At 52.7% G+C, this 21,178-nt stretch overlaps 1 protein-coding gene across 4 annotated transcripts in view; it reads left to right on the forward strand.

Moving 5' to 3' along the window:
* Positions 1-21,178, forward strand: part of EPHB2 (EPH receptor B2) — a 136,074-nt gene that overhangs the window by 70,895 nt on the left and 44,001 nt on the right. The gene's annotated exons all lie outside the window — the stretch shown is intronic.

Raw genomic sequence — 21,178 nt, forward strand, 5'->3', positions numbered from 1 at the left:
ATCTCAGCACAGCTCTGTGTGGGGCAGTTAAGGATGGAGCCAAGCCCCCATCAGTGGTGCCAGATCCTGTAGGAAGGAACAGCAGCCACATGGTGCAGCTTGAGAGGCTCAGAATGGGCTTTGGAAAAGCAGAGACAGTTCCCCAGAGAGGCTGAGGATCCCCATCCCAAGGATTTCAAAGGCTTGACTGCAGGCAGCTGCCCTGATTTAGGGCAGTAGCCCTTCAGTGAGCTGGAGAGTGGCCTGGAGACCTCAGAGGTCCCTCCCACCATCCCTGCTGGGATGCCATGGATGCTCATATGCCAGGACCATGGATCCAGCTTGACCCGAGCACCACTGCTCTGGAGAGGGATGGAGAAGGCCTCGGGACAGTGCTGAAACCAGTGTGAGGTCTTGGGATTGCTCCTCAAATAACAAGTGATGGAACGAGAGGGAAAGGCCTCAGGTTGTGCCAGGGGAGGTTTAGATTGGATATTAGGAAAAATTTCATCACTGCAAGGGTTGTCAAACACAGGAACAGTCTTCCCAGGGAACTGGTGGAGTCCCTGTCTCTGGAGGGATTTAGAAGACATGTGGATGTGGCACTTGGGGACATGGGTTAGTGCTGGACGTGGCAGTGCTGGGTTACTGGTGATGATCTTAGAGGACTTTTCCAACCTGAGCAATTCTGTGATTCTATTCTGTGATTCTAAATATGTTCCTCAGGTGCATGAGGGGACAGGAGCATCCAGAGCCAGGCCTCCACCTGGCAGGGAGTGGGAAATCTCTGCTGATAAAACCATAAGCAGCTAGTGAGGAGGTCTGGCTTCATATGAAGAAGTTAAGTGCAAAATTTGCCTGTCCTGTAGCCTGAGGTCAGAAAAATGCCACTAGGTGAGCGGCCCTCCCTGCTCTGCCAGGCTCAAGTGGGATATGAAAAATAAACCTGGAGGATGCTGCTGGGAGAGATAAATGTGGTCCCAAGAGCTGTGGAAAATGCCCTTCCACGAGAGACTGAAAGAGCTCAGTGGCTTCTCACAAAGAAGATTAGGAGGTGAGATGATTACCAAAGGAAACCTCAGCCTCTAAAGGGCTCTTTAATCTGCCAAAGGAAGGGATAACAAGGACTAGTAGGGTTAAACTGAAGCTAAACAAATTAAAAAAATTAGACATGTGTTTCTTAGTGATTAACCACTAGAGCAAGCTAATGCAGTGAGGGACTTCATGTTTTGGAGCGTGTAAAACAAGCTGGTTCCTTGCTGAGTGTTGGGCTTTAGCTGAGGACCAGCCATCAGGGTCATCAAAGGACACCTGGAGGAAGGGCAGGGCACCGAGAGCTCAAATCTGTGCAAGGCTGTGGAGGGCCCAGCCCCAGGGGAGCTGAGAAGACCCAGCAGTGCCTGGGAGAATATGGGCAGTGTCCTCTCTGAAGCTGGACCCTGGTCCCTGCTGGCAGCTCCCGCTGAGGGGACATTGCCAACAGCCCTTCCCGTGCCCCCCATCCTGTTGGCACTGTGGGCATTGGATGCTGGAGCTGTGACCACGGGGCTGCCCAGCTGGAGATACTGGTGGAGGAGGGAGATGTCCAAAGTGGCTGCACTGACCTGTGCAGTGGCTGTGGCAGCAGCAGTTCCTCCCACCAGTGTCAGCTGTGGAGAGACTCCCTTCCCCTCCCTCCTGGGTTGCAGCGAGTCCCCAGCACAGCATCCTGTGGATCACAGGCTGGTTTGGGTTGGAAGGGACCTTAAAGACCGTCTTGTTCTACCCCCTGCCACAGTCAGGGACACCTTCCCCCCTCCTGGGTGGTGTTTGTAGTGCATTGACCCCAGACAACCCCACAGCACCCACCGCAGCATCCGAGACACCCCTTACCCTGCTGCTGCATCCCTCCCCTTCCCAAGGATCTTTGCTCCAGCCACCCCCAAAACAATTTTCCATGTCCCTCAGGTTCATCATCCTGCACCCAGGGCCAGCAGGGTGATCCCAGCTGATTGCCTCCTGGATGGGATGAGGCAGAGGCCGAAGGCTCCTGTTGGTCCCAGGGCATCCTCACACACCCACTGACCTTGCCACACCCGTTGGGGCAGGGACACCCCAGCCTGGCACACTGGGGTGCTGCATCCTCCCCAGGAGCTCCAGGCTCCAGGCAGGGATGGAGAGCTCTGCTCCAGTGACCCTGCTGCAGGGAAGGGCAGCACCACTGGGCTGATTTGCCTTCATTAGCTAGATTAGCTGCTTTAATCTGCTGAAAGTGAGAGGCAGTTGGTCCCACCTGGGAACCCGCAGAAGGGATGGATGTCACTGGGAGCAGGGGTGGAGGCAGCAGGGAGGCTCTGCCTGCTGCTCCCGCTGCTTCCTCCTTGCATGGACAGATTTACCCCTTCTCCTCCCACCCCCTCTCCACCCCTTTTCTTTGAACAGATGGAAAAGTGTGCAGGGGATTACACTGTTCCTGCTCTGTCCCCCCATGGATCACCCCCAGGGATGTACCCTGAGCCTTAATGTTTGGGCACCCTCAGCTTTTCTGAAAATCACAAAGAGATGTGGGGTAATGGGTTGAATCCGTCTGTTGTTGGGTCAATTATTTCAATTTCCCCACCAAAAAAAAGGGCTTTTTTGCCCAGCCATGTGTGTCCAGCTCCAGCAAAGGGGGCTGTGGTCAGCAGGGTGATGCCCTCAAGGCAGGAGGTCCTGCAGGGCATCGTCTGTGCCTGCACATGCAGGAAATGTCCCCTGTGCCAGGACTGGGGGTTCTGTGCTTTAACTGTGTCCCCAGGTGGGGACAGATGTGGTTTGTCACCATGTTACAAACCACTGCTGGACCAAGTGTGCTCCATTCTGGAGGATGAAGGCTCCTCCCTACATCTGTCTCCAGCTGCAGACAAAAATCACCTTTCCTATATATTCCCTACATATTTCATTTTTTTTGTGTGTGTTTCCCTCGTGCAGAGGGGGACTGGGATTGCCCAGGGTTTGCCCAGGGAATGCCCAGGATTGACCCCATCCAGTTTGGGTCACAGAACACCTTGAAGGGTATGAATTCCTGCCCAGCAAAAGTGAAGGTCACGATTTCCTAAATGGGAATGTGGTTAAAAAGAAAAGCTTGGGAACAATGTGAATATGTCTCAGGTTTGAGATTTTTTTTTTCCCTTGTGCCAGATGCCATCTGGGATTTTTCTGGAGGAAGTCAGGGATGAGTGGAAGGTGTTCCTGCCCATGGCAGGGGTGTTAGAACTAGATGATCTTTAAGGACTCTTCCAACCCAACCCATCCTGCGGTTCCCGTGGTTTTGAGGGACACAAGGGGCAAAGCTGGGATGCAAAAGCCAAATCCCAGCCCTGAGCTCTAACCCTGCACCCTCTGTCCCCGCTCTGCATTGCTGCTTTTCATTTCTTGGTGCACTCCAGCCCTTTTTTTTGCCCAAGGAGAAAAGGATCATGCAAATGATTTGCCCCCAGGGATTCCTGGAAGCTGTTTAAGCCAGCAAATGCCACCTTCTCCCCAGCTGTGCCAGGCAACTTCATGTGCTCATGAATTTCCCCTCCCCTAAGTGCAGGAAGGGGCTGACAGATGTTAACACACGAGCAGTGTCTCAGGAGAGAGGAATTAAAGCCACACTGGACCCTTCGAAGACACACATTAGTGTCAGAAATTTCTAATCAATCAGCTGGGAGCCTCCTGGGGTCAGGAGCCTCTTTGAAATTCAAATGGAAAATGGCTCCTAATGGGTTTTATTTTGATTGCTATAAATTGATTAGCGTTAAGATAAACAAGTTTTGTTTCTTTCTGAAAGCTCTAAATATGCTCTGGGGGAGGAGGAGCAGTGGAGTCTGATTGCTTCCCATTAGGAGGTCCCCACTTATCTCCCACCATCACCAGTTTGCACCAGCCACAGGAGACACCTTTTTCCTCCAGAGTTGGCTAAATCCCAGAATCCCAGAATGGTTTGGGTAGAAAGGGACCTTAAATCTCATCTCATTTCACCCCCTGCCATGGACAGAAACACCTTCCACTAGACCAGGGTGCTGCTGATGGATGCATCATCCAAAGGGGTTTTTACAGTGCTGGAGAATCTGGGTTAGAGAAGGTTTGAGCATCCTTGTGTGTTTTCCATGGTGGGATGTGAAGGTGCAGCTTGGTTCTGAGTGTGTGGTGGGAAATGTGGCCGTTTTTGAGGAATGTGCAAGGTTTTGGGGCTGGTTCAGCCTGGCAGCTGGAATATCTCTGGGAGATGCACCATTGCAGGAGCATTTCCTCTGGGTGACAGCTCAGCACTCACCACTGTCACCAGACACAGGAGGGGTCCTGTGTCCCTGGGACCCTTGTGGGGGCCATGTGGGGCAGGCAGGTCCTGTGGGGGAGACCCCAGGCAGCTGTAGGGCTGTGTGTGGGCTGGGGTCAGCAGGGTGAGGGTGAAGTGGTGTGCACGGTACCCATGGTCTGTGCTGTGCTACTGAGTGGGACCAGTCTGAGAGCCACTGGTGGGTTCCCCCAGCCCCCTTTGTTCTCCCTACACCCCTGTGTGTGCTCCCTACACCCCTGTGTATGCTCCCTACACCCTCTGTGTTTCCTACAACCTGTGTGTGCTCCCTACAGCTTGTCTTTATGCAGTCTGAGTGTACGGTCCCCACAGCCTGTGTGTGTTCCATGCAACCCATATGTGCTCCCTACAGCCCTGTGTGTGCTCCCTGTGAGCTGTTGGAGATCCCTGCAGGGTGGCTGTGCTCTCTACAGTGCCTGTGTTCTTCCCACAACCCCTGTGTGTGCTCCCTGCAGCCTGTATGTTCTCCCCACAGCTCACTGGGTGTGCTCCCTGAAACCCCTGTGTGTGCCCTGTAGAACCCTATTGTGCTCTGTGCAGTCACTGTGTGGGCTCCCCACAACCAGCTGTGGGGTTCCTATAACGAGGTGTAGGGTTCTTACAACCATGTCTCGAGTTCCTACAACCAGGTGTGGGGTTCCTACGACTGTGTCTGGGGTTCCTACAACCATGTCAGGGGTTCCTACATCAAGATGTGGGCTTCCTACAACCGTGTCTGGGGTTCCTACAACAAGATGTGGTGTTCCTACAACCAGGTGTGGGGTTCCTACAACCATGTCTGGGGTTCCTACAACAAGATGTGGGCTTCCCACAACCAGGTATGGGGTTCCTACAACTGTGTGTGGGGTTCCTACAACAAGGTGTGGGCTTCCCACAACCAGGTATGGGGTTCCTATGACCATGTCTGGGGTTCCTATGACCATGTCTGGGGTTCCTGCAACCATGTCTGAGGTTCCTACAACAAGGTGTGGGCTTCCCACAACAAGGTGTGGGGTTCCTACAACCATGTCTGGGGTTCCTACAACAAGGTGTGGGCTTCCCACAACCAGGTGTGGGGTTCCTACGACCATGTCTGGGGTTCCTACAGACAGTGTGTGCTCTCTGCAGTGCCTGTGTGTTCCCTACAACCTTTGTGCTTCATGTGGCTCTACCTGTGCTGTGTGTAACTCTCTGCCTTCCCCCACCAGGTCTCACTGGTGGTGGTGACAATGAGGGTCTCTGTTGGTGGTGGTAAAGGGTCTCACTGTTGTTGGTGATGACAGTGAGGGTCCAACTGGTGGTGGCAGTAAGGGTCTTGATGTTGCTGGTGGTGAGGGTCTGGCTGTTGGTGACAGTGAGGGTCTCACTATTGGTGGCAGTGAGGGTCTCGTTGTTGGTCACAGTGAAGGTCTCACTGGTGGTGGTGACAACAAGGGTCTCTGTTGGTGGTGCTAAAGGGTCTCACTGTTGTTGGTGATGACAGTGAGGGTTTCACTTGTAGTGGTCTGGCTGTTGGTGACAGTGAGGGTCTCTGTTGGTGACAGGGAGGGTCTCACAGATCATGGTGACAGTGTCTCTCAGGGCAGTGACGGAGGCTGGACGTGCCCTCAGAGGAGGTGACCGAGTGATCCCGCGGGCTCTGCTGTGTGTGAAGCCCAGGAGATGATCAGGTTCATATTTCTGTACTGAACAGGGAGCTGACATTAATGAACAGCTAATTAACATCGCAGAGCTCAATGGTTGCAGTGTCAGCGTCCCTAATTAGTCTCGCACTAATCTGCTTTAATTAACTGTCCCTATCGCGGTTTAAATTTAATTTTCAGCTCTAGACCAGTGAGGGCAGTCCTGTGAGCATCTGGGTTCCAGTACCATGGCACTGCCTGTACTGGGACAGACTGGAGGGGGGCAGGTAGGGCTGCCCAGCTCCATGTGCTTGTGCTTTCCCAGGGATGAGGAACCTGCTGGACCCACATTGCTGTGTTGGCAGGGCAGGGGATCACAGAGCTGAGGGACACATCCTGAGCTGCCCCAAGCCCTCTCATGGTGCTGGTTTGGGGGTTGTTCTCTGGTGTGGGGAACTGTCAATCCCTGTTCTGGGGTGGGGGGAGAGCGAGGGGTTGCCTGGAGTTTCTGCACCTGCTTGGGTTTGCTGTTCATTGCCTGGAGGAATCAATCACAGGATCCCAGAATGGTTTGGGTTGGAGGAACCTTAAAGATCATCTCATTCCACCCCCTCCCATGGGCAGGGACACCTTCCACTAGCCCAGGTTGCTCCAATCTCCATCCAACCTGGTCTTGGACACTTCCAGGGATGGGGCAGCCTGTGCCAGGGCCTCACCATCCTCATATCTTTCCCAATATCCCGTCTAACCTTGTCCTCTGGCAGTGGGAAGCCATTCCTCCTTGTCCTGTCACCAGGTAGGAAGAGCCAGAGCATCCTAAAGATGCTGGAGGAGTTTGTGTTTATTCCTGGCAGAGCTGCTGATTGCAAAACAGGGTCCTGTCCTGCCAAGCAGAGCTCTCTGCCTTGCAAGCTGACTGCAATCAGTCTGTGTCCTTGCCCATGACATTGCCTTTCTGTGGAAAACTAGGCTCTGTGACATTGCAGATGGAGCCAAAAGGAGCAGGAGCAGGTTGGAAAAGCCCTCTAAGATCACCAAGTCCATCTGTTAACCCAGCACTGACAGGGCCACCACTAAACTATGCCCACAACTGCCACATCTACACCTTTTCTGAACATTTCCAGCAATGGTGACTCCACCACTGCCCTGGGCAGCCTGTGCCAATACCCTTTCCCTGAAGAAATTTTCCCTAATATCCAATCTAAACCTTCCCTTGCACAACTTGAGGCTGTTTCCTCTTATCCCATCACTTGTTCCCTGGGAGAGCCCAACCCCACCTTACAACCACCTCCTTACAAGTAGTTGTAGAGAACAATGATGTTCTTCCCTACTAATAAGGCAATTCCTTGTTAACATCCCTGCTCTGCAGCATGTGCTGTGCTGGGATGAAGGATGAGAATGTGTCAGGTTGGGGAATTTCAGTGGTTTGCACTCCACTGATAAGGATTAGAGCAGGAGAGGGTTGGGACAGGTACCCCCTGCTGCAGCCTGGCTTCAGTCTCCCCCCTCTGCTCCAGTCCCACATCCTTCATCAATCAGGGCTCAAATCTTCCCAAACAGGAGTGTCTCCACACAGGACCTTCTCGGGGGCTGGGTTAATCTGTATGAGCTAGTGGGGCCTTTAAAGCAGGAGCTCAGGCCTGGCAGCATCCCAGGGAGCTGCACAGTCCTGGGCTTGGCTTGCTCGTCTGGATTAGCGGGGCCTCTGCCATCTGTCCTGCTCCCAGCCCTGCCTGGAACTGCTCCAGGAGCCTCGTGCTTTGAAGGAAACCCTTCTCCAACCACAGCCCCTTTTCCAAACAACCCAGCTGCTTCCCTCTCTCCTCTGCAGACAGAGGAAATCCTGGTGTCAGCACCACAGCCATGCCCTGGGCTTTGGGAGCTGCACATTTCCTTGGGGAAATGCAGTGAAGTCCCTGGAGAACGATTCCTGGGACCCCTCTCAGCCAAGTGAGCTCAGTGCCTGGGATTTAAAAGCCCAAATCTCTCTGTATTTTCACAGGGCTGCTGAGGGACCAGGAGACTGTTGGTTGTACCTCACTGCCTGTGTGTAGTTCTCACATCACGTCCAGGTCTGACCCAATGTGTTGGGCTCTCTCTGTCTTTGTAGGATCCCAGAATGGTTTGGGTTGGAAGGGACCTTAAAGCCCATCTCGTTCCATCCCCCTGGCAGGGACACTTTACACTAGACCAGGTTACTCCAACCTGGCCTTGAACACTTCCAGGGATGGGGCAGCCCCAACTACCCTGGGCAACCTGTGCCAGGGCCTCACCACCCTCACAGCCAAGAATTCCTTCCCAATATCCCATATAACCCTGCCCTCTGGCAGTGGGAAGCCATTCCCCTTTGTCCTGTTACTCTGGGCCGTACTCTGTCCCAAGTCCCTCTCCAGCTCTCCTGGAGCCCCTTCAGGCACTGGAAGGGGGGCTCAGGTCTCCCTGGAGCCTTCTCTTCTCCAGGCTGAGCCCCCCCAGCTCTCCCAGCCTGGTTCCAGAGCAGAGGAGTTCCAGCCCTTGGAGCATCTCCGTGGCCTCCTCTGGACTCGTTCCAGCAGCTCCTCATCCTTCCTGTGCTGAGGATCCCAGAGCTGGATGCAGCACTACAGGGGAGTCTCAGAGCAGAGTGGAGGGTCTTCTCCACCTGAGGATCTCACAGATCCATTGCTGCAGCTTCATACCAGGCCGTCCCACTCTACCTGTTCCCTCCAGCCTCCTCCCTGTTCCCCATCCTGGTTTCTTTGCGCGGCACACGGTGCTGAGGTCCACGTTGTGCAGAATGGGGCTGGGAGGCTCTCCAGCACTCCCAGTGCTTGATCCCACCCTCCAGAGTGAAACAACACCAAGGAAATATCTCAGGGGACTTTATTTCATGTCACTTGTTCCACTTTTCACTCATGGCAGTGGTGCCATCACCTTGGCCAGGACAGCTGAGTACCTCCTACCCCTGGAGATCCTTGGTGTGATCAGTGTGTCTGGAATGGCCTCCCAGTGCCTGATTTCATAAACACCAGCAGTTGCATCACAGAGTTTCCTTGGCTGAGTCCTAAAGGTCTGGGGTATGAGTTGTCTAATCCTGCCCAACACGGGGGAGCCCAGAGCTGATATTCCTATTTCCAGGAGCAATGGAAAATTTTGGGGAAGTGCCGGTCATGAAACAATCCCTCTCTGTTCACATACTATGTGACTAAGTGTCCCTTTCTTTCTGTGTCACAATGGATGATTTTGCCATATTTTGGGGGCAGGCCCATCTCTTTTCTGTGGCTTCTTTTTTCTTGTGTCCTTGATTTCCATCTCATTACTGTTAATCTTACAGGCCCTGGTTTTTCCTCTGCTTTTACTGTATTTCGTGCTGACTAATTGAAAGCCACTTCTGCCAGTTCATGACTTTTTAAGATGCATTTTTACTCCTCCACAGTCATTTCTTGTCCAGAATTAATTTTCACTGAAAAAAAAAAATGAATTGCCTTTTCCTGGGGGCAGCAGCAACTTTATTTGAGGCTATTTTGGTTATTATTATTATTCACAGTGGTTTATTTGTACTCTCTGTCCTTGGTGGCTTTGCTGGCATCTCCGGAAACCTGTTCCGTGCTCATGCCCAGTGATGGCAGCCAGCCCTCGAGCGTGGTGGGAGAGCCCTGGAAATCTAGGAAGTGGGAAAGACCCTGATTTACTGAGAGGTACTTTTAAATGCACAGAGGCAGGAGCTGAGTTCAACCTTCACAGAGCTGACACCAGCCAGCATCTCCCAGCCTTCTGTCAGAACATCTTTTCCATCTCGAGTTGCTTGTGGTGCCTTCCAGTGGGCATATGAAAATCTGGGAGTTTAGAAGTATGAAATCTGGTTGGAAGAAAAGCATTCGAATGTGGAAGGTGCATTTTGATGGATGCAGGCAAAACCCACCCAAATTACTGGAATTATGAGCTGTTGGAAATTGCCTCTTCCCATCTGTTTTCCGGCACGCTCGGCTCTCAGATCCCGCTGTACAGCACCGCTCCCGATGGATTTAGACAGATAATTATTTGCTGCTGGTTTTCCCTCATCAGGGCATCCTTTTGGAGAAAGTTATCAGTGGAATGGGAGCCAGGGGACTGAGGGTTCAGCCTTTTCCCTCTGATGTTGATCCCCCTCAACCCTCGGTGCTGCATGACTGGATTGAGGCATTGAGTGCAGAGGGAATGTGGATGGTGGGAATTGCTCCTGGATATGTGCTCAACCATGAATTCGGGAGGTCCTTACAGCTGTGCAACACAGGGAGGATTTATAAAAGGTTTCCTAGAAAATAATATATAAAACCCCTACTTTAATTTTCCTCACATGCACGTCCCTGGCACAGGGTGATCTTGGCATGGCCATGCTGCTGGCTCTCATGTGCAGGAAGAGTTGTTTGGGAAGAGTTGAAGGTTACAGTAAGTTTCTCATATTTTGGTCTACGGCCCCACATCATATTCCCTGTTTGCTGTCAAAAATCCATGTGTTGATTACAGAGATGTGTCTTCCTTCCTTGGACTTCCTTGGCCCAGGGGCTGGAGCACCAAGGGTGGCTGAAGCAGCTGGGGCTGTTCAGCCTGGAGAAAAGGAGGCTCAGGGGGGACCTTCTCACTCTCTCCAACTCCCTGACAGGAGGGGGGAGCCAGATGGGGGTCGGGCTCTGCTCCCAGGGAACAAGGGCCAGGATGAGAGGAAACAGCCTCAAATTTCATCAGAGGAGGTTTAGGTGGAATATTGTGGAAAATTTTTCCCAGAAAGGGTGGTCAGGCATTGGAACAGGCTGCCCAGGGCAGTGGTGGAGTCCCCATCCCTGTGGATGTGGCACTTGGGGACATGGGTTAGTGGTGGACCTGGCAGTGCTGGGAGAATGGTTGGACTTGATGATCTTAGAGGGCTTTTGCAACCTTAACGATTCCAGTCATGAGGGGCTTGTTTCAACAGAACCTGAGCTTTTTGGCAGATCAGGTGCCTGGAGACAACGGCAATTTTGGTTTATTCCTGCTTTTTCCTCTGCAAGAACAAAGCTGGCATTTCAAACCCATGGCAGCTCGTGGCTGGGTGAAGCTGCTTCGGCTCAGGTTGTTAGGGAAGCCTTGAAAATGTCCGAGCACCAGAAGTGTGGCTGTTGGGACGTGAGGGAATCCGAGGTGGCAGGGCCAGATGGAGTTCTGAGGCAGAGCTGGAGTCACAGGCTGGCACTGCCACCCGTGAGCCGAGCGTGGGGACAGCACTGAGGGGCTCTGCTCTGGGGAAGGGCCACTTGCTTCAACTGGGACCGGTTTAGCAAAGGGAAGAGTGAATTTTTTTCCCAGACTGCTCCTACGAGGAATTCCTGCACCTTGAAAAGTGGAAGCTCTGTTGGGTGCAGGCAGCTGGAGGGACAGCAGAGAGTCTCAGTTCCCAGGGAGAGGCTTTGACTTCCTCTGAGGATGTAGATCCTTGTACTTCTGATCCCTCCTTCCCATACTTGACCTCCCCCATGGTGAAAATGTTCTTGTTGTGTCAAGCTGGAATTTCCCATGTGCCAGCTTGAGTCTTGTCCTACTTTTGAGGTCTGGCTCCATCTTCCCTACACCCTGAAGGCAGCAGCAAGGTCTCTCTTTTGCCTTCTCTTCTCCAGGCTCACATCTAACCTTCTCCTCTCCCACCCTGTGCTCCAGTCCTGGTGGCCTTCCCTGAGTCACTCCAGTGCCTTTCTTGCACTGGGGAACCCCAAACTGGAACAGTTTGGGACTTGGAGAGATTCTTTTGGAGGAAGGCTGGTTCTGCCTGTATTTTGCCTTTCATCATGCTTCGGGGCATTTTGGGGAGTGGAGGTGGATGATGTCTGACCACCCTTCCCACGCCGTGCTGCCTCCCCACAGCTTCTCTGCTCACTGCAGGTCAGGAAGGAAAGTTACTGTGCAGCTCCTCTCCCCTCCCTTCCCTGCCTCAGTGACTTAAACCACCGTAAAAAAACCATTCCTAATCACCCTTTGCCAGCCCTGCTCAGCACCCAGGGCTGACACAGAACAATGGCATCATCTGGACAGCAGCTGCTGGCGCCAAACCAACTGGCAGTGCTTTAAACTTGTCCAAACTGGGTGCTAAGTTATAATGTAATGATTGAACGTGCCCACCCCTCCCTGAAGGGCTCCTGGCCGCCCCCACCTCCACCTGGAAAAGCTGCTTGTGCCCTGGGAAGTGCAGCTGGAGGGGTCTGCAGAGCAGTGCTGGAGGTGGGGAGCGGAGTGTGGGGTGGGAGGGCTCTGCTCCTCATGCTGGGGGAAGTCAAAGCAGGGCAATTTGGGAATAGTGCCACTGACTGAGTGGGCTGGGGCCTCAGGGTCAGGTAGGAATTTCTCCAGAGGCTCCATCTCAGGCTCTGTCCTCCACCCTAAATCCTGATCCTCCAATATCTTGGACAGAGGAGTGGAGTGGAGATGAGTGATTCACAGGTGAAAACACTGAGCAGCCACAGAAGCACTTAGAGCCCCTGGAGGGGGAGGGAAAAACCCATTTGGGGGCCTTATCCTGGCTCTGTTCACACTGGGGACATGCAGACATCACTTGGTCCCTGCCTGCTCTGGTCCCCCAAGTCTGTGTCTGGTTCTGGGAGGGTCTGTGCCTGTCCCCAGCAGCCCCAAGGTGCCAGGGGTGTGACTCTGGATTTGCACCAGGACCAAGAGGGTTGAGACACCCTCCACTGGAAGGGCTCTTGTCCAGGGAAAGCTCCCTTACTCTCCTGTTTCTTTAGGATTAAAGCCATTCTCCTCGGGCTGGAAACATGGAATGTTTGTCAAGTTTACGAGGGCTTTTAGAAAGGCTTTTAGAGAGAACGTCCTATCCCTTCTTTTATAGGGATGAGATAAGATTATCTTTGTTTTAACACCAATTAAAGCAGGAAGGGTTTATAGGATTAGGGCTTTTCCATCAGTGCAACTTTGATGTCACCACTTGCTTGCTTGGTTTGCTCCTTTCCCTGTGTTAAAACCTCGGGAGCTGTTCCCATAATGGTTAACATACCTCCCTCCCCAGGCAGAGCTCTCCCAGGCAGGAGCTTTGGGAAACATTTAAACAAGACCAAACAAAGTAACAAAATGTGAAAGTCCTAAATTCTTCTGGAGAGCTCTAGGAGAAAGCTGGCTCAGGGTTTGAACAAACGCTCTGTGGGTCCACAGTGCTTATGCTGAGGGAAAAGGGATGTGCTGGTGGCCTGAAAAGCATCTTTAAAATATCAAAATAAAATCACAGAATCCCAGAATGGTTTGAGTTGGAAGGGACCTTAAAGCTCATCTCATCCCACCCCCTCTCATAGGCAGGGACACCTTCCACTAGCCCAGGTTGCTCCAAGCCCTGTCCAACCTGGCCCTGAACACTTCCAGGGGTGGGGCAGCCACAGCTTCTCTGGGCAACCTGTACCAGGGCCTCCCCACCCTCACAAGGAAGGATTTCTCCCCAATATCTCACCTAACCCTGCCCTCTGGCAGTGGAAAGCCATTCCCCCTTGTCCTGTCCCTCCATCCCTTGTCCCCAGTCCCTCTCCAGCTCTCTTGGAGCCCCTTTAGGCCCTGGAAGGGGCTCTCAGGTCTCCCTGGAATTTCCCTTCTCCATTTGAGCACCCCCAGCTCTCCCAGCCTGGCTCCAGAGCAGAGGGGCCGCAGCCCTTGGAGCATCTCCGTGGCTTCCTCTGGATTCACTCCACCAGGTCCACATCCTTCCTGTGCCGAGGACCCCAGAGCTGGAGGCAGTGCTCCACTGCTCCATGGGAATCACCCCAGGCTTTCCAGGCAGTGCCATTTTCCAGCCCCTGAAGCTCTGGATCCTTCTGTGCCTGCCAAGCCACCGAGACAAGGTTTTGGGGTTGAAACTGCACAGGCACTGGCAGTGTCCTGATCACCCCATGTCTGGCACTGGGATTGCTCCTGGGCAGGCAGCACTCGGCATCCCAGGGGTGGGAATGTTGTGCTTCAGGAGAGCACTGCTGGCTGCTGAGCTTGGTCTTGGAGCTACATCCTGGGGTGCTCTGCAGCTGCCTGCAGGAGCCAGGAGGTTGAAGGCACCTGTGCTCCTGACCTCTAAACTCAGCACCTGGTTTCAGCTTCCCACAGGGACACTGGGCTCTGGAAGAGAGCTGTGAGCTCAGCTTTTGGGCTGCAGCCACCTGTGGCCTACAGTAGCATGATGAATATCCAGATCCACGTCTCCTTTGGATAGAATCATAGAATCATGGAATCTCATTAGGTTGGAAAAGCCCTCTGAGATCACCAAGTGCAGCCATCCCTCCAGCACTGCCAGGCCCACCACTAACCCATGTCCCCAGTTGCCACATCCACATGTTTTTGGAATGCTTCCAGGTTAGGGGACTCCACCACTGCCCTGGGCAGCCTGTTCCAGTGCCTGACCACCCTTTCTGTGAAGAAATGTTCCCTAACATCCCATCTAAACCTTCCCTGGCACAACTTGAGGCCATTTCCTCTTGTCCTGTTGCTTGTTCCCTGGGAGCAGAGCCTGACCCCAACCAGGAACAGGGAAGTCCTCTCCCCTTGCGTGTGTGCACAGCCCTGGCAGGACAAGTGATGGATTATTTCTCTTTAAGAGAATTCCATTTCTCTTTAAGAGGGGCTGGAGAGGCTGAACCAGGCTGATGATGTAAGAGCTGACCGGGCAGGTAAGAAATTCCTGGCATTTCTCCCTGACAGCTGAATCCCATCAGTGCTGATGGATGTGCCCCCCCGAGCAGGGGGGGCTCTCAGGTGTGTGTGTGTGCCCACAGGTGTGCTGGGCTCACCAGGTGCTGCAGCCTGGGAGTGGTGCTGCTGGGGAGGTGACCTTGTGAACCCCGAGGAACCTGTGGGGGGAATTTACTGGGAAGCCCCAACACGAAGCCTCTCCCAGCCAAGGCTCAGCCCTGCTGCTGGTGGCACTGGGAGAGAGCTGCCAGGGTTGGGATGAAGCTGGTTCTGCCTCAGGCTATCCTGGGATGCTCTCAGAAAAGCAGGGGGACTGTAACTGTCTGGCTTTGGTATGATGACCACTGTTGGTTGTCTCATGGTGTCCAAAAGGCTGAATCCTTGGCCTGTGCAGTTTTCCTGCTCTTGGGAGCTTGTTTGGGCTGAGGACAGCCTGGCTGGAAGGTCAGGGTATATTTGTCCCTAGCAGAACCCCCCAGCGTGGTCTTCTGGGGAGCTCCCAGAGCAGGACCTCGGTCTGCCCTGCCTGGTCCTCTCCAAACCCCTGTGACACCCCACCACTGAGGTCCTGTCACAGTCCCACAGTCCCTGTGCTGCCCCAGCCCTGCCCCTCTGCCTGTGGACCACAGGAAAGGGGAAATGTTAGTGAGAACAAGATGTGAGCTCTTGGTGATGAGCTGCATATGGGCAGGGAGCAACGTGGAAGTCCTTGTCAGGGCAATTCTGAAGGAGCCCTGGAATGAAGCTGGGGGGCAGATGAGGAGGCTGGGAGGGGAAACACTATTATAGGGGATGTGGGGTTTGGAGTCCTGGCACTCCAGCTGGGAGGCTGGAGCAGCAGTGCCTGTGCTAGGCAGGAGATGGGACCCAGGGGATCTCCTGGAGCTGCTGGTGAGGTGCAGGATGCTGGTCCAGTCAGTGGCATGGGGACTGTCTAAAATCCAGGAGGATGATTTTTCAGCCTGTGTTGTCTGCTTCCATTCCTGTCCTGTGGAGAATGACGGGGTTAAACAGGAACATTTGCATTGGGACTTCTCCCTTTATTGACAAACTCTGTAATCCACATCACAGAGGTGCCTAAACACATTCCCCTCCAGTTAATCTCATTTAACCCTGTTTTCCCTCCTGTGTTTCTCTCCTCTGCTCTCCAAATGCTGTCAGAGCTGTTGGCAGTGACAGCACCTGGCAGTGGCATTAATTGCTTATCTCGAGCGTGAGGTAACAGCACAGGCCGCTAATTAAATTTATCAGGAAGGAAACTGGAGGACCTGTGTGGCCCCAGAAAGGGCAAGTGCAGAGAGCTGGCACCTGCAGGTCCCAGATCCTTGCCCTTTCCAAGCTGACAGCCAACTCCAATGTCTAAGGGGCTTGAGTGTCACCACCTGCCTCCTCAAGGAATCCTCTTCCCTCCAGCGCTCTCCAGGCTGGAGAGACCACGGCAGAAGTGGGAGCAGATCCAAAGGCAATGGGCAGAGTCGCTCCTTTGGGTTGTCCAGAGTTCAGCCTTTCACTAAGGGCATAAACACCATCGTGTGTGGGACAGGGGACAGGAACAAGGAGAGAAAGGACAAACTCACAGGTGAAACAAAGTGAGACCGTTTGGATGCAGAACTGAAAACAAGGATCAAGGCACAAGGGGCAGAATGTAGGAAAATACCACCCACACACCACAAACAGTAGAGACCCAGAAGGGTCAGGCAGTACATGTGGTACCCACAGTCACAGTCACCATAGAACAGCAGCTAGTCTGGGGAATTCCCATGAGGACACTCCAAAAATCATCAGGTTTTCCCCAAAAAACACCTTCTGTGTCCTACAGACTCTAAAAACTCCAAGATTTCCCCCCCCAAAAAAAAGTCTCTCCAGGGTCTTACTCTTAAAACTCAATGATTTTCCCCATCAAAAAGCCCGTCCGGTGTCCTACAAATTGTTAAAACACAAAGATTCACCCCCAAAAAAGCCTCCCAGTGTCCTTCAAATTATTTAAATACAAAGATTTTTCCCCTGAAAAGATTCTTCTGTGTCTTACAGATGCTGAAAACTCAAAAGATTTCTCCCAGAAAGATTCCTAGGGACCAATAAAACCCAACGATTGCCCCCCAAAAAAAAGACTCTCTGGTGTCCTACTGACTCTTAAAACCCCAAGATTTTCCTCCCAGAAAGCCTTTCCAGGTTCTTATGGACTCTTAAAACCCGATGATTTCCCCATTTTGGTGTGTCCTGTCTGTGGAGGAGGGGGAGAGGCAGGATGTGCCACTGCCCCCACCTCGGGCCCGCAGGGAGAAGGGAGGCAGAGGGGAGATAAGGCTGGGGATTTAAGGCTTCTGGAGGATCCTGACAGAGCTGGGACTGCCTGGTTTCCATCAGCCCTTTAAAATGCCTCACTGGAGTGGAGGGATCCTTGTGCCAGGAGAAACAGAGCCAGGCAAAGGGGGCGAGGAGGGCCCTCCCTCCCTCAGAGCCATCGGCTGAAGGTGCCATTTTAGGAGCTTTTATTGCAGGAAGGAGCTGATGAATCAGAGCTGTTTGCAGGAGAGATCTGGGGTGGGCTCTGGAGGCCAGGGCAGTTTGGGATGCCTGTTTGGAGCCTGCCCTGCTCAGGTTGGATTAATTAAACAGTTGGTTAGAGAGAGGCAGTGAGACATGAGGGAACAGGGGTCCCCTCTGTGGGCCCTCCTGCATGTTTGGCTGAAGGCTTTTCCTTCAGGCTCAGCCGTGGGATGCCTTTTCCTGCTGAGCTGCCCCAGGACAGGAGGGCTGGAAGCTTGGTGCCAGCTCTGCCTCCAGCAGCAGATGCTGCAGGGGTGGCCTTGCCTCCCAGATCCTAACATGTTCCTCTGCAGAGGAGGGCAGGGCCCCTCGTGGCTCCTTCTCCCTGGCATTCCATTCCCTTCAGGAGCTGGACTCGATGATCCTGGTGGGTCCCTTCCAAATTAGGTTATTCTATGATTCCCAAAGCACATGCCTGCCCAGGCATAACCACCTTTCCATGTCCTGGGAAGGAGTGAGTGGGAAACAAGGACACTGGTGGTGCTCAGCGTTCCAAATCCTCTTTGGGAGAGCCACAGCCAGGACTTGAGGCTGTCTTGGCTGTGTCTCAACAAGACAGCCATCCCTGGATAGGTGCAGCAATTAAAGGTCCATATGTTCCCTGTGAACCCCTGTTTGCATCCTCTAAGTAGGTCTGGAGTTGTGGGACCCCGTGGGAAGCTGCTTCAGTGATGGGGCCAGAGCCCCTGTCTCCGTAATCACCTTCCAGGGATAAAGGATTCTTGGATGAAGTAGGAATTTCTGTGCTTTTGCTGTTTCAATTCCCTCTTTCTGAGCAGGAATTTCTAGGGGTGCTCTGTCCCTGCCCTCACTGCAATCCTAAGGGGAAGCAGCATGTCCCAAAGCTGCTGTCACCTCCTGGGGCAGAAAACTGGGGAGTCCTCATGTCTGTGTCAGGCTGGATATCAGGAAAAGGTTTCTCCTCTGGCACTGGATCAGGCTCCCCAGGGCAGTGGCCACAGCCCCAAGGCTGCCAGGGCTCAAGGAGTATTTGGATGATCCTCTTAGGCACAGGGTGGGATTGTTGGAGTGTCCTGTGCCAGGCCAGGAGTTGGACTGGGTGATCCTTGTAGGTCCCTTCCAGCTCAGGATAGTCTGTGATTCCATGATTCCTTCAGCACATGGTGAGAACATTCACATTGTTCAGGCAGGAGGGGGTTTAGCCACTGTGTGAAGATTTCACTTCTGATTTGCTGTTTACTCTGCAAACAAGAAATTGGGTGGATTCCAAAAGAAAAGCTGTTTTCTCACCCGGGGGAAGACCTGAAGGGAGCAGAACAGTTTTGAACACAACGCTCATTTATTTTACTTCTGGAGGTTGTCATTACTTGAGAAAAATAAATAAATAAAAAGGGGACTTTGCATCAAATTTCAGTGATCTTCCTGTCTTTCTGCATGATTTCAGAACATTCATCTTTGGAGAAATGCTGATTTTTCCAGGATTATTTCATCCCAAGTGGGACCTCCTGGGGAGGAAGGGACTTGCCAAAACTTCTGGCTTTGTGTTGTTGGCCCATGCAAAGAGTTTCAGCACCCCAGCTTGGTATTTTGGGGAACCCTTCAGCCCCAATTTTTATCCCTGTCCAGCTATCAACCTGTGCCAGGGCAAATGTGGGGAATGTTTTCATCCCTTGGGGTCAGTCTCCACTATGTCTCCACAGCGTGGGCATTTTTTGGGTGTCTCTCTATCTTGATGCAGAAGAAGCCTTACAGGAAAGTTGTTATTTTTGGAATAAGCCTCAGGAAGGTGAAAGATGCTCCTGTCTTAAACCATCTTGGATCAAATGATCCTGTATTTTGCCCTGGATGTCAGACTGGAGCAATTTTGTGTGTTGTTCTCACGGTGTTTCAAATATTGGTATTAGTGCAAGGACCCTGTTATCATTTCAGCTACAGTCACATCTCTCCTGGGTAATGGAGAACTGCCCGGCCATCACCTCTCCTGACAGCTCAACACCCTCTGAGATGGGCTGGTCCCAGGGAATGGAGGCAGAAATGGAGTCAAACACATAAGAACAGGGTGGAAAGATCCAGAAACATGAGGAGAATCCGGTTTTTCCACAGCTCCTTTGACCGTAGGAGACAGGAGGGACTGGTGGAATTTTTCCATAGAGCTTTTCTCATTGGAAACCCAGAATCATTTTGTGGGGAGGAAGGGAGAGGAAAACGGAAAAAAATCAACCCTTGTTTTTTTCTCCTTTTTTTTTTTTTTTCCCCGAAGAAAAAAAGTAGCTGCTTCCCAGCAATGGCTCTTGCTTACAGCAACCCCAAGTGTATGTTTTTCCCAGGCTGTGTTCTGATCTGCCTCATTCCTGGAAGCCTTGGCAGGCAGCTGAAGGAGAAGTTTGTTTAACTCATTTCAGCACAGAAAGCACCTGCCACCCCCCAGGCTCTTCAGGCTGCACCAGAATTAGCAGCAGGGGAAGGTCACCACCAGGAGTAACCATGGAGAAATACTCCAAGCTGAGCTTTTCCTTGGGCAGGGGTGATCCCTGGGCTTGGAAGGGGTTTTGTGGTGTTGGAAGCTTTGCAGTGCTGTTTTTAGCCACGTGTGCTGGATTTGTCAGTGCTGTGTTACAGTGGTCCAGCTTTCATCAGCCACCTGCTCTGCCACCCTCGCCCACCCTGCCGGGTTGAACACACGTGGCTGCTGCTCATGGAGCATCTTCTTCATCCATGGGGGGCTCAGAGGTCTGAGCCCCTGTAGGGTAGAGCCCAGCAGGCTGCTGCTGTGACTCAGGATCACAATTTGCTTGTGACACTGAGCCATAAAATCATTAGGGTTGGAAAAGCCCTCTAAGATCATCAAGTCCAATCATTAGCCCATGGCCACCACTGACCCGTGTCCCCAAGTGCCACACCCACAAAGTCATGAAGACAAAGACTGGGTATAGAGAGTTGCAGAAGGACCTTATGAGATGGTGTGACCAGGGAATGAGGAGGCAGTTGGAATTCAATAGACTTGAGGTGATACAAGTTGGAGAAAACAGCCCCAGCTTCGTGGAATCCTGGAATCCCAGAATGGTTTAGGGTGAGAGAGCATCTCGTTCCACCTCCTGCCATGGGCAGGGACACCTTCCACTAGACCAGTTCACACCCACCTGCACAGAGATAGACTAGGAGTTGGCCCTATTTCCCTCATGGTACATTGGTGGTTAAAAATAATTTGGGTGCTGCTGATTATGGGAAAAGAGAATAAAATAGTGAATGTTGTTATGCCACTTGCGTGGGGCACGACAGAGGTTTGGACCCTTGAGGTCATGGAGAAGGTGGATGATGATTGAGGGTCCCTTCCCAGTGGAAGTGTGGGGTGGCATCAGGAGTGGCAGCTGGTGGCTTCAAAGCAGAGGGCAGCAGTTTCTTCATGCAGCATGTGGTTGCATCACGGGGCTCTGTGGGTGCAGAACATTTGTAGGGAATAAAAAAAGGACTGGGCAACTTAGTGGAAGAAACACCCCACATGGGATGCAAAATGGGAAGAGCCTGCACCTTAGACAGCTACAAATCATTGGAGGGTGGGGAAGTATTGAGGGCAACATGTGTGCCTGGCTCATGTCCTCCTCCTTGGGTGGTCACAGAATCATGGAATTTCTGGAGTTGGAAGGGATCATCCACAACAATCCAACCCTCAGCCCTGCACAGACACCCCAACGATCTCACCCTGTCCCTGAGAGCACTGTCCAAACACTCCTTGAGCCCTGTCAGCCTTGGTGCTGTGCCCACTGCCCTGGAGAGGCTGTTCAGTGCCCCACCACCCTCTGGGCAAAGAACCTTTTCCTGAGATCCAAGATAACCCCCCTTCAATCACCAGCACTGTTGGGGAGAGGATTCTGGTGACCATGGTCTGACCTGGAACAGCCACTGGTGTCTTCTTACGTGACAGTGGCTAAAACTCCCCTTTGCATTCCTGCAGCCTGTGTTCTGTGCTTGTGATGGGGGCAGAGATATCTGCATGGGCACCCATCTCTGCAGGTGCGTCCTCAGGGCCTTCAAACCAGCTTCTCCTTCTCCACTGTGTTCACTTCCAACTGTCAGGGTTTGGGTTTGGTATCTGCAAAACCCCAAG

Source organism: Corapipo altera, unplaced genomic scaffold (genome assembly GCF_003945725.1).
Source record: "Corapipo altera isolate COAL_440 unplaced genomic scaffold, ASM394572v1 301, whole genome shotgun sequence".
Classification (NCBI taxonomy): Eukaryota; Metazoa; Chordata; class Aves; order Passeriformes; family Pipridae; genus Corapipo; species Corapipo altera.